Source organism: Schistocerca piceifrons, chromosome 5, assembly GCF_021461385.2.
Source record: "Schistocerca piceifrons isolate TAMUIC-IGC-003096 chromosome 5, iqSchPice1.1, whole genome shotgun sequence".
Lineage (NCBI taxonomy): Eukaryota > Metazoa > Arthropoda > Insecta > Orthoptera > Acrididae > Schistocerca > Schistocerca piceifrons.
The window spans coordinates 562,467,070-562,479,753 of NC_060142.1; the positions used below are offsets into that span (position 1 = coordinate 562,467,070).

General features: G+C 44.4%; 1 pseudogene; it reads right to left on the reverse strand.

Annotated features, from left to right (window-relative positions):
- Positions 1 to 262: 262 nt before the first annotated feature.
- Positions 263 to 380, reverse strand: LOC124799866 (annotated as a pseudogene).
- Between the last annotated feature and the right edge of the window lie 12,304 nt (positions 381 to 12,684).

Here is a 12,684-nt window from a genome sequence, read left to right on the forward strand (position 1 = left end):
GAAACTTAAATTATCTTAGAATGCGTTCTGTACTGCTAAAAACTAAGCTAAACTCCTCCCGAACTGGTCATGAAGGCCCAACGCTACCGACCGGACGCCTTGTCACCCTCAGCCCATAGGCGTCACTGGATGTGGATACGGAGGGGCATGTGTGGTCGGCACACCGCTCTCCCGGCCGTACGTCAGTTTCCGAGACCGGAGCCGCTACTTTGCAGTCAAGTAGCTCCTCAGTTTGCCTCGCAAGGGCTGAGTGCACTCCGCTAGCCAACAGCGCTCGGCAGACCGGATGGTCACCCATCCAAGTGCTAGCCCAGCCTGACAGCACTTAACTTCGGTGATCTGACGGGAACTGGTGTTACCACTACGGCAAGGCCGTTGGCATTCCGTACTGCTACGATCATAAAATTAAATTAAACTTTTGCTATGAAATATTTTTTAAGATCTGTTTTATCTCATCGATCCAGTAATCTCTAATACTGAAGTTAGGTCTATGCAAAATCCATCGCAGAAGTAAGGTTCTTAAAATGGCCGTTGTGCTTCTTATCTTTTCTAATATTCAGCGCGCAGAACGAAATTTAATACAGCGATGTATGAACTATGTCTGCAAGCGTCTCTGAACCATATTCAAAGATGTGGAATTCGCGGAAAATATATGACTCGTAATAAAGTGATATGTTACAGGCTCTCAGTCTGTTTGACTTCTACGTAACCCCTCAGCAAAAAAAAAAAAAAAAAAAAAAAAAAATATTCATGACTCCTTTCATGGAAAATGAGCAAATTTTAAGAGGTTGGTTTTAAGGCTTCGGGTATTCTAGTTATACCTAGTCCCCTCCCCCCCCCCCCCCTTCTCGTACTCGTCCAACCAGAGACCGTTCATGTAACCAGCAGATAGATCTTCTTTGTCTTATCAATGCATTGACCCTTCATATGAGTTTTGCATTTTGTCGTTTTCTGATGGTTTTGTGATGGGTTTGTATTGATAACAACTAGCTTCGTCACCCGTGATAAGTTTTTCGGTAACTGTTCTATAATCGTATTCGCAATTTGCGAATATGTTTCATAATTCTCTTGAATGTCTTGAACACTTTATTTAAAAAAGTTAATCTATTGCGATTTGTGATGCGGTAACGATGACACTACTGTCTTTCCCTGTGTGGCAATCGCATGACACTTCTTAACTTTAGCTGCTCACAACTGACTGATCGAAAGCGTTTCTGTGGTTTACAGGTGTTAGTTCCGCCTGCCATCCCAGTAACTGCGCTGACATCGCTTGTGGGCTAGGAATAAAATTAGACGGTCTCTATAGACAGCATATCGCCAAATGTCGAATTAAAAACATGCTGTCGGGCTATTTGTCTAAGGGTCGTAGGCAATTCTCCTCTGCTTTCCCTCCCAGTCATTTTTGTTTAGTAGCTCTGTTAAACTTTCAATTAACTATAATTTTCAACGTCACAAAGTAAGTCAATGAGCAGTGCATCCTTTGACCAGATACAGTACATTTGTTTCATTGAGAATCAAGTCGCCTCTCACTAAATGCTGAACTCATGTACTTGTATCTTATAGTCACCGACATGCATTTTACCCTTTTGCTTTTCAATATTATCACATAGCATTGCATGTTATACAGATTGCACCCACATATGCATTGCGCAGATAATTCTTATATGGGGGAATCCATTTCCATTACAGCTTTTCAGTTTCTACATGTTCAGGTTTTAGGTTAGGTTTAGGTTAGCGTGGTTTAACGTCCCGTCGACAACGAGGTCATTAGAGACGGAGCGCAAGCTCTGGTTAGGGAAGGATGGGGAAGGAAATCGGCCGCGCCCTTTCAAAGGAAACATCCCGGCATTTGCCTGAAACGATTTAGGGAAATCACGGAAAATCTAAATCAGGATGGCTGGAGACGGGATTGAACCGTCGTCCTCCCGAATGCGAGTCCAGTGTGCTAACCACTGCGCCTGTTCACGTTTTAATCATGTATATACACTCCCGTTCAGAAAGAAACAGAACACCCTCAGCAATAGAGACAGGACGTTCCTGTTCACAAGACGTGTACATTAGTATGTTCTGCAGAAATGATTGGCATATCAGTCACCTCCGTTCAGCATGTGTCTTGTTACCTAATAGGCACAGGGTTCGCCATGGGCCCTGATAACTTGTTCGATGCGTAATGTCATCGACGGGTATAAGGCCATCCTTGCTGCGTTCATCTGATTCCACAGTTCATCTGTGATGGTTGGCATGGGGTCACAGTGCTGGACCTGTCGTTTCATCACTTCCCACTCGTTTTCGATTGGCGACTAGACTGGTGATCGAGGGAGTGAAAGCTGAAATCCTGTGTCACCAAGAAGGCACAGAAAAATGTGATTGTGCATTATCTTGCTGAAAAATGGCTTCTGGTGTTGTGCAGAAATGGTATGGCTACAGGTCGGCCGGTCAGTGTAGCCGAGCGGTTCTAGGCGCTTCGGTCCGGAACCGCGCGACCGCTACAGTCGCAGGTTCGAATCCTGCCTCGGGCATGAATGTGTGTGATGTCCTTAGGTAAGTTAGGTTCAAGTAGTTCTAAGTTCTAGGGGACTGATGACCAAAGATGTTAAGGCCTATAGTGCTCAGAGCCATCAGAACCATTTTGAGCTATAGGTCGCAGGATGCCCTCACGCAGGTTTCACTGATTACAGTGCCCTGGATACCCACCAATTTTGGTTTGTGGTTGTACCCTACAGAACCCCCACCATCAGGCTTTGAGTTGACGCTGTATGTCTTGTGCGAATGCGGTCACTGTGATACCGCTTCCCCTGTCTGCGGTGAACCATAATGTGGCCATATTCAAAGAAACAGAAGTTGGATTCGTCGGGAAACAATGTCTGACGCCACTCCTGTCCTGAGTGACGTCGTTCAATGCATCATTGCCGTCTAGCATGTTGCTGCACATTTGTCAAAACTAGGCGGAGAAGTGGACGATGCGCACGTAACCCATAGCGTAATAAACGGCACCGGACTGTCACCCCTGATAGTCTACCATGTCTTACACTGCTCTACTGTTGCGCCAGAACCGAGGAGGATGCAGATTTGTCCTGCAATGCCATTCCGATGAAATATCGATTTTCTCGAAGGGTGGTCTCGTTGGTGCGACCTGACCCCTCTCGTCCTGTTCTACGGCATTCCGTGAACCATTCTGCACACACTCGTTGCATTTCAGAGACATTTCGTACCACATGAGCAGCAATTTTCCGGATGGAGGCAACACATTATCTATTGCTAAAAACGCGCCCTGTTTCAAACTCACTGGTTTGACTGTGCGGTTCGTGCATGGGTTAGTGGGGCATCCCGCACGTCTGCTCAAGTCACACTGATACATTGTCTTCGGTTTACAGCGACAACAAGAGCAGCAGGCACATTTTATCGGTAGGTGGTGTTGCGCCGCGATATCGATGTTGACCTTGAACATGCGGTTCAAATGTTACACATATCTGCAAGACAACCTAATGTATATGTCCTGTGAAAAAGAAAGTCGTATCTGTAGTCGTTCAAGACGTTCTGTTATTTCTGAACATAAGTGTAGTTAAATTCTCTTGGTCTGTCACAACCGATAGAGAGGCAGTTTAACGAAAAATCGTTATTACTAAAGTGCTGCTACTCACGGAGGTCCAGTGTGGGCTGTTATCATCGTGTGACAGAGAAACTCGGTAGATATACAAATGCGTTGATGCGGAACCGATTTACGTTGGAAGAAATAGTTCCAGTTCTGATCACCAGGTGCAAATCCGGCGCTTGTACTGTATGATGTTATGACGTCCACGCTGTCATTTGACAACCCATACCGCGAATGAACAATATGGGTATCGAGAAGAGAGACGGTGATCTGTTAGTGAAAATTACTTGAACGACATCGAACTACAGTGATGCATTTAGAGAATATCGCCGACTGAAAGCTCTGATCAGAGACCGTGTGCCGACAATAATTTAAAGGAGTGATAATGAAATTCGTAAACACGGCAGAGCTTAATTTGGCACCTGGCACATCCTATACTGAGGGCAGTTGTTGGCGAGATTCCTGTTGCCGTGGCTGACCATGCAGCACGTACCCCGGGTAGCGCTAGTGCCCGTGCAGTGTGACGAGAAATTCCCCGGTCAACAGTACGGAAAGTTGTGTGGTCTAAATTACATTCGTACCGGTACAAGATCCAGAAGGTGCAGTAAATAAAACCTCGACAACCGCAGCAACGTTCTGAATTTGCTCTTCGGTTTCTGGCATATGTCGAAGGTGATGGTATGTGAGAGGGCAATATTCTGTGGAGCGACGAGGCATAGTTTCACACTACAGGGTGCAGTGAACACACAGAACTGTTACACCGTGTATTGTGCACGAAGAACCGTTGTACTCGCCGTACGTTACTGCGTGGTGTGGTTTCACAAGCACCCTTATTCTCGGTCTGTTCTCCTGTGAAGAACGCCCAAAGAGCCTGTCAGACGTACGGGGACGTCAGCAGAGTATCGAGAGCTCCTCCTTCACCTTGTGATTCCTGCTTTTAAATAGCGTAACTGTGTGCAAATCGCTGTTTTCATTCAAAACGTGGCAACGACTCATGCAGCTCGCCCAGTGAAATATCTACTTAATACAACCTTCCTCGAACGTATTATCTCCAGGGGTTTTCCAGATACATGGCCTACAACATCACCTGATCTGAATCCATATTACTTTCGGCTCTGGGCATATTTAAAGGAACGCGTTTGGCGGGGACACATTCGGCCTCTACCTGATCTGAAATTGATTATACAGGACACGTTGTTCTGATTCCACCGGAACTGCAGTGAGCGACTGTTGATCACGTCGTTTTAAAGATGCAGCCTCTCGCCGACATCTCCAATTAGAACAATTTCTTTCCAGAGTAAATCGATTCCACTTTAATACATTATCATCTCTGTCGAGTTTCGCTGTCATACGATATTTACAGCCCGCACTGAACCTATGCGTATAGCTGCACTTTAATTATAACCACTCAGTATTCCGAGTAACAGACTGTCTTACAGCCTGCACAATGTTCAGATTGCAGCACAGTCGTAAAGTGATTTAGATGTTCTTCAAATATCTTTGAAGGATGAACAGTGGCACCAAATAGCTAAAGCAAATTGTTCAGTTCAGATGTAAAGTCACGTTGTCTTTCATGCATCCAGAGATGAATGGCGTATTTGAACTGATAGAAGCTATTAGATATTATGAAAACAGTCTTTTCCTGGTGAGCCTCGCCAACCTCGATCTGCTAGTAGCGATTCTGCATACCCACAATGGAAAAATATCTCACTCCCATCAGACACCCCGTCCGTCCAAAATGTTCCAAGATTTTTTGTGCCTCGCCTATGAGCGACGTCAACGGAACAACTACAGTGGAAGCTTCTGTCAACAAACTTTTAACAACACACGTACATTCGACCAGTTAGATGTGGGCAGGCAGTGTTTGTAATGGAGGTAAGTCGTAGTGTGTCAATTTTTTTGTGCTACATATCAGAGTGAAGCAGCGTACTCAACATCACAAAATGAAGTGTTCAAAGCATTCTCACGAATGTTTTGAAGAAGAGAAAAGTGTGTGAAAAATTTGTACCACACAAAAAACGACGACTCGTGGACTCCTGGCCGCGACTTGATTGAAACGAAAAAGCAGAACACCTTTTCCCTGAAAAAAATTATCATGGGTGACGCGACTTCGTGTTGTCTATACGATACTGTAACAAAGCGACGAACTGGATCAAGGCAGAATAAAATGTGAATTTGACACGCGAGTTGAACGCAGTCGCAAAGAGGGCCCCTTCAGACAGTTCCACGTGGTTGTATGAACGTTCAATGCGTTGTACTAAGGTGGTTGGGAGGGGTGGTGGTGGCGGAGACTACATATGTAGATCACGTGAAGCATTAAGATCAACATCGTAACTTTTCTCTGTTCTTCACTGAAGCAAACTCGAATCTTTTTGGACTGACGGGATGGTGTGAGGTGCCATTTCATGAGAATGGCGATTTTGTAAGGGGCCAGTACACGAGGTACAAACACCTTCTTCATGAGACCTACTTATAGCCACCCTCTACACTTCCGGCTAATTAGGAATCAAATTCACCGTGTACCTAACGCTCCCTGGTGTACGGGAAAGGCATCTACTCCGAAGGACTAATGAAATCCGTGAAACGTACAAGCAGCTATAACGGAATCACCAGAGCTCTGTACTTGCAGCAATGAGCTCAAGAAGCAAAAACTCGGTTAAAGTTAAATGAATATCAAATTTGTTGAACGGAATTAAAGTAACTGGTTAAATTACGAATATGTTAGAGATTTAGTTAGAGAATTAAAGAAAATTAACGATCGCCAGCTCACTATGTGAGCAAAATCACTGTTATTATAATCACCGTCTGTTAATGGTGAAATACTTACGTAAGAATACTCGATTTTCTTGCAAGGTGAAATCAGCACAAAACTGGTAAATATTGCTCTCGCGTGATTTCAGATGGATATGTCACAGCAAACAAATACCTTTCAATTAGGTAGCATCCTTTGGAAATCAGTTAGTAATAATCATAGAACAACAAAGTACTACGCAGCCAGATGGATCCTACTTAGGTATTCAGTCTTAGGTGAAAGTGAAGATCATCACTTTGGTGCTCTCTGCCAGACACTTAATTGTGAATAGCAGAGTAGTCATGTAGATGTAGACGTAGATTATTCAAACGGAAAATGAACTGCGACATAGCTAGCTCTATACAAGTCTGACAGCGTAATTTGTTGGATCTTACCTCAGACTGAGATCTTGCTTCAGGTTGAGGTGTCGTCGGTGCAATGTAAGGCATTGTGGCGCAGGCTCTTCTTCTTGTAGCTCCGTAACAAATGAAACTTGGTCCATAGTACTCTTCACGTTAATTTCCATCCTCTTGCAGTAATTATGCTGTACCCATTTAATGGCTTGCACTCTGTCCGTCCACATCAAACGCACGTCGAACCCTTACATACTTTAGCACTACTGCTTTACGACCATTTCTGAACAAAAAAGCCTCAGTGTGACTTGACTCAACTGTATCTCTCAACACGCTCCTACGTTCCGCTCTGCACTGAATTCAACTGCTGGTGCGCCCAACGATAATGTAACTACTAGTTCACTGTACAGTAGTCTCTGACAATATCTCATCTTCGTGACAAAGCTAGCGTGTCTACTTATACTACCTCACAACGATTTTTTTAACTTTACACTGAGGAAACATTGCATTCCATCATACAAACATTACTACACTTGTATATGAACTTTGATTCATAGAAAAAATACATCGGAAAGCCAAATTGCAAGGTTCAAATGGTTCAAATAGCTCTGAGCACTATGCGACTTAACTTCTGAGGTCATCAGTCCCCTAGAACTTAGAACTAATTAAACCTAACTAACTTAAGGACATCACATACATCCATGCCCGCGGCAGGATTCGAACCTGCGACCGCAGCGGTCGCTCAGCCCCAGACTGTAGCGCCTAGAACAGCACGACCTCTCCGGCCGGCAAATTGCAAGGAAAAAAGTTGGTAGGTCACAGAATTGCTGTGTTATATACTCCCTTCCCAGTCACCGATAATTCAATTCAAGGTACCCTGATTGAAGGTGGGGGGAGGGGGGGAGGTGTAATCTGTAGTGTGATATCGTTTTCCACACTGGGTAGCCAGCATCTATTGACCTCTGGATATTTGATTCCACCGTTGGGTAGAGTAGCACGATTCTCCGTCAATGGCACTTCTTGCACTGGCTCTTGCATTTGTACATGACATTTGTTAGCACAGAAATAACCTTTCTCAGTTGTGACGGGCATATAGAATACTTCAGTGAGGCTGAGTGCATTTTGGCATTCAACCCGAACTTCGCAGTTAAACTGAGCGCCTAACTGATGTTGGCGAGATGTGTATTCAGTGGTAGATGATCACTCAAAACTATCGTTGTTGCATGAACTTGTTGTAGTAGGTTCACTAATTTTGAGCTCCAGCCTATGACTGTTTGTGACACTCGCAAGAAATCGCATCCAAGGATGAAATGTTGACTGCATTCTGCTAAAGGAGCTCATTCTCAGAGCTGCCTGTTGTCTTTGATTGCCTCTCACAAGACTGCCTCTTACCGGTTGGAACTCAATGTCCTCTGAATCTGGAAACACGATTTCCTTCAGCTGGAGCCGGCCGGTGTGGCCGTGCGGTTCTAAGCGCGTCAGTTTGGAACCGCGTGACCGCTACGGTCGCAGGTTCGAATCCTGCCTCGGGCATGGATGTGTGTGATGTCCTTAGGTTAGTAAGGTTTAAGTCGTTCTAAGTTCTAGGGGACTGATGACCTCAGTAGTTAAGTCCCATAGTGCTCAGAGCCATTTGAACCTTCAGCTGGCAACGATGAAAACTTTATGTCAAATATTATAAGAAATGTATTGTACTTAATTAAACAGGATTAATTGAAGAGCAAATATTGGCTTGAGGTTTAATAACTGCAGCACTTTCAGGAATGCAACAGACATCTGTGCAGCAAAATTCATATTGATTTTGTTAACCACAAATAAATAAAAAACTTCCATGTAACAGACCGGCAACTGCCGTTTGTGAATTAAACTCCTTAATGAAACGACTTTTCAGGCGCTACACAATGCGCTGTAATGTCAATAAAATGTATTACAGACTGCACATCAGCTTTGCAACTTAAGAAACACACAAACTTTTCTTGGAGACAAAGTATCCTAATTAATTTTTCCAAAATGAGGACGCTCCATAATACTTAAGACTACAATTACCACAAATCGAAAGTGCTTGGCGTTCCAAAATGATATTAGAAAAATTATTTCACGCAATGAATGCCTTTACTCAATGAAACCTGAAGACAAATACAAAACCTTCGCTCAGCAGCTTGGCCTCAATTGACTTCTAAACAGTAATTTCGGAATACCGAACACACCAAGGTTCGGTAATGCAGTTCATTTCGTGGTGCATGGCCGAGCCATCACTTCTAGACTGCTTCCGGTGTTCCGAACACCCCCCGCTTACGCTTCTTGCGAACTCTTCGTACGCCCTCTAGCTCCCGACGTGACTGTCAGTCAAAGATTACAGCTCCAGTCGGAAAACAAAATCGTTAGCGCCCGCATGGTTCAGCATGCTCACGGCATGCATAATGGAGAAACACCAGCGTGTTGTCCTCTTATCTACAAATGTACATGTCTCCGCATGGTATTAGAATTGGCAGAGAAGCGAGTCGTATCTTTCTCGTTGAGAACCTTAATATTGTCCGGCAATTGCAGCTTAAGTCCTGGCCCTACGACTACATTCCTCGAAATTGGCGTGCCATGTAGACATTCGATGGACGAACCTCTTCTAGAACTAATGATGATGCCCTCTCCTGACTGAGTTCGCGCATCAACACTGCTACCTTTGGTCGTTTAGATTCTGCGTTAATAGACGGGATAAGTCGTCTTTATTCTCCTCTAACAGTTTACTATATCAGCGATGCGATGCCTACATGGTCTTTTATGACTGTTGTCGGTATAGTATTTGGCGACTGCCATACGTGTTTCTTTGCACTCTTCTCCGGTGCATTGCCTCAATGTGCTGGCACTATTTGAAGTCATATGTTGGGATGATATTCTTCAAAAGAAGCGCTTGACAGACGCCACATGACACGCTCTTCATTTCGTGTGAAACTTTATAGCTTCCGTCATACTCGGATTCACTGTGTGACGCAGCCACCGAACGTTCTGTACATACGACAGTGCTGTATTCTTTAATTGTTCTACGGTAATGCAAACCTGCTGCACGATGATGTCGTCTTCTTAACTTCCGTCTGTAATCTGTCCCACTTATTGAGCTTCTCCTAGTTGTCCTCAAGTCTTTGGTGGACTCTACTGTTGAAGTAACAATACGTGACGAAACGCATTACGACGTCACACTTTTATATTTACCGGCAAGATCGAATTTTTACACCCGTCTCGTCGAATCCTGGCTAACTTCTCCAGTAACTCTGTTAGTTGCCTCAAGTGCATCTGGCCTACAGAGGCCTTTGTATCCATTGGTATCTTGGCTACGTAGACGGAAAGAGGAATGGACTGTCTGTATTGTGTACCACCGTAGTCTTATTGGAGACACCGAGGTCTCAAAGTCCGAGAAACTCGACGTCTCCACCAAACTAGATCATGTGGAATACGGAATCGATTACCAGTTACTGTAGCAGGGTCCTCAACAAGAACTAATACAACACACGTAAGGCACGTTCAAGTAGCACACTTGAAATACTCATGGGGCTGAACTGCGTGGATTGAGATACTTTGATGCTATTTGCACATACATAAAACGTTCTAGCACATTACAATATTTGATAAATAAGTAGATTCTGGAAACTCCCAGGAATGTAGAGCATAAAATAACAAATATATTGCATGACAAAAAGAGTGAAGCACACAGCGAACATGATGGGATGTCAACAACATGGATAGACGTACATACGACAGAGAGCCACATCAAGAGTTCAAGACGATTTCTCCAGTATATTAAAAATCGGAAACGTGGGTTTCAGAGCCCAGCGTTTTTCATTAGAGAGAAGAACGCCAACTTGATAAATGATAGGGAAAGATATTTTAGTGCCTCTGTTGTTTAGATGTGCAGTGCAATGTTCCTTCGCACATGCACGGATGTCCAAAGGAACAGGCAGTGCGACGACTACAGCCGTTATAAAATACACGAAATATATTTGCAGTCGCGAATATGGATAACAATTAGTCACCGCTCGGGACTCGGACCCGAATTTCCCGCTTAACGCGAGCGGTCGCCCACTTTTGGCAAAGCAGTCAGTTGCTGCACACCTCCTCAAGATAGTCGTGGCGTACGCCAACGAAAACGTAGTGACATACATGTACAGTGTGTAAACTTTTAGATGGCAGACCTCTCCCTAGTCCTGAATCGGTAGAAGTCGGTAAACGTCGGAAGGCTTCGGTAGGCACGCAGTTTCGACTGCTGCCAACATTACGTAGCTGACTGTGTTGTACAAGGTAGCCATTGTCTGCTTCGTTATTGTTTTGTGCTGTACTGTTCTGCCTGTTTTTATTGTGCAGTTATGCTAAACATTATCAAATTGAGTGAAGAGGCAGTTGCTGGCCCATCTCGGGAGTCGCCAGCAACCCATACCGGTAGGCCTGCGTAGCAGATGTGTGTGTATTGTTCGGAGAACAACTCACCAAAGTTTCATTGCAATCGGATGAATGGTTTGTGAGCGCAAAGTAGGCAAACATACATACATTCATTTTTATATATATATAGATTTTAATGTATATGACGATTTCAGTTTCGTTTACGAACAACATTTAAAGCGAGTTTTACTTTACTTCCAAGCCTTTCGTCTGCTTTCGTGTAAGCATGACGCGCAATTTGTAGTGCCAGCACTGCAACTGGTAGGCGTGCCCTGTCCCCCCCTCCTGCCCCCCCTCCCCCCAACGGCTTCTAGCCCCTCGCCAGCCAATACTTGCTTCCTCCTCTCCCCACACTCCCCTCACATCTCTGCCGTCTCACAGTTAACACACTGTATGTCCGAAGGAAATTTCATTGTACTTGTAAACAACACAGGAACTGCAATGTCGCATTTATCCGCCGACACTGGGCAGGCGACTTTCAGTTGAAACGTCGCCAAACTGGGAATCACATGATGGATGTAATAGAGCAGGTTGTAGACACATGGTTGACGACATGTTGAAGTTTGGGTCTGGCCATGAAGCGTGCTTGGATAGCCTAATGGTAAGGCCACCACTCTCGATAAGCGGGAAATCTGGGCTGGAGTCCCAGTCCAGCACCAATTTTCGCTGTCGTCTTTTCATTATACAGTTGATGGATGTCCATTTTCACAGCAACGAATATATGTCATGTAGGACAAGAAAACATTGTAGAAAGACGGAGACAATCTTTCTCAAAATCTTTGAATCACCCAGATCCAGATGGGATGCTACCTGCAAACACCACGGCGGGAAGGAAATATGAAGAATAATGGGAAGTGACAGAAGTAAGTGTGAAGATTGCAATCAAAAGACTCAGAAACAACAAAAACTCAGAGGAGGATAGAATAACAGGCAAAGTAATCAAGGAGGAAGGTAACAGCTTACACTTATAATTATTTAAATTGATTCAGTTGATATGGAAGAGTGAGATATTGCCAGAAAAATGGAAATTGTTTGTAATATGCCCATCATACAAGAAAGGAATCGAAACGCAATGTAGTAACTACAGAGGCCCCTGAATGTAGCCTACAAGGCACTTTCTATCACCATCCTCAGCAAGTTACACCCTTTCATAGCGAACAACATTCAATGGCATATTGGCAGATTCATAAACAGCGGTGGTCATATGGAAGAGGGTTAGGTGGTTTATGAGCTAGTAGATGTAAGACCTTTGAGTATCTGTGAGACTTCTGGCAACTCTTCTCTAACGAAGGAACTGTGCAACCCGACGCGTCGAAACCTGCCGCGAAGTTTTTATACAGGAAGAATATGTCGAAAGAAACACAATGACAAAATTTTTTGCTGCTAAGACACACTGCAAGTGTTGAAATTTGCCAAATTCGTAGCTCGCCAGGCGTACCCCTTCCGCAGCTGTAGCAGACGGCGCCTGCGGAAGGCAATGAGTACACATCCTTGGTTGGCGGCACAGCAGTAAGTAGATCACA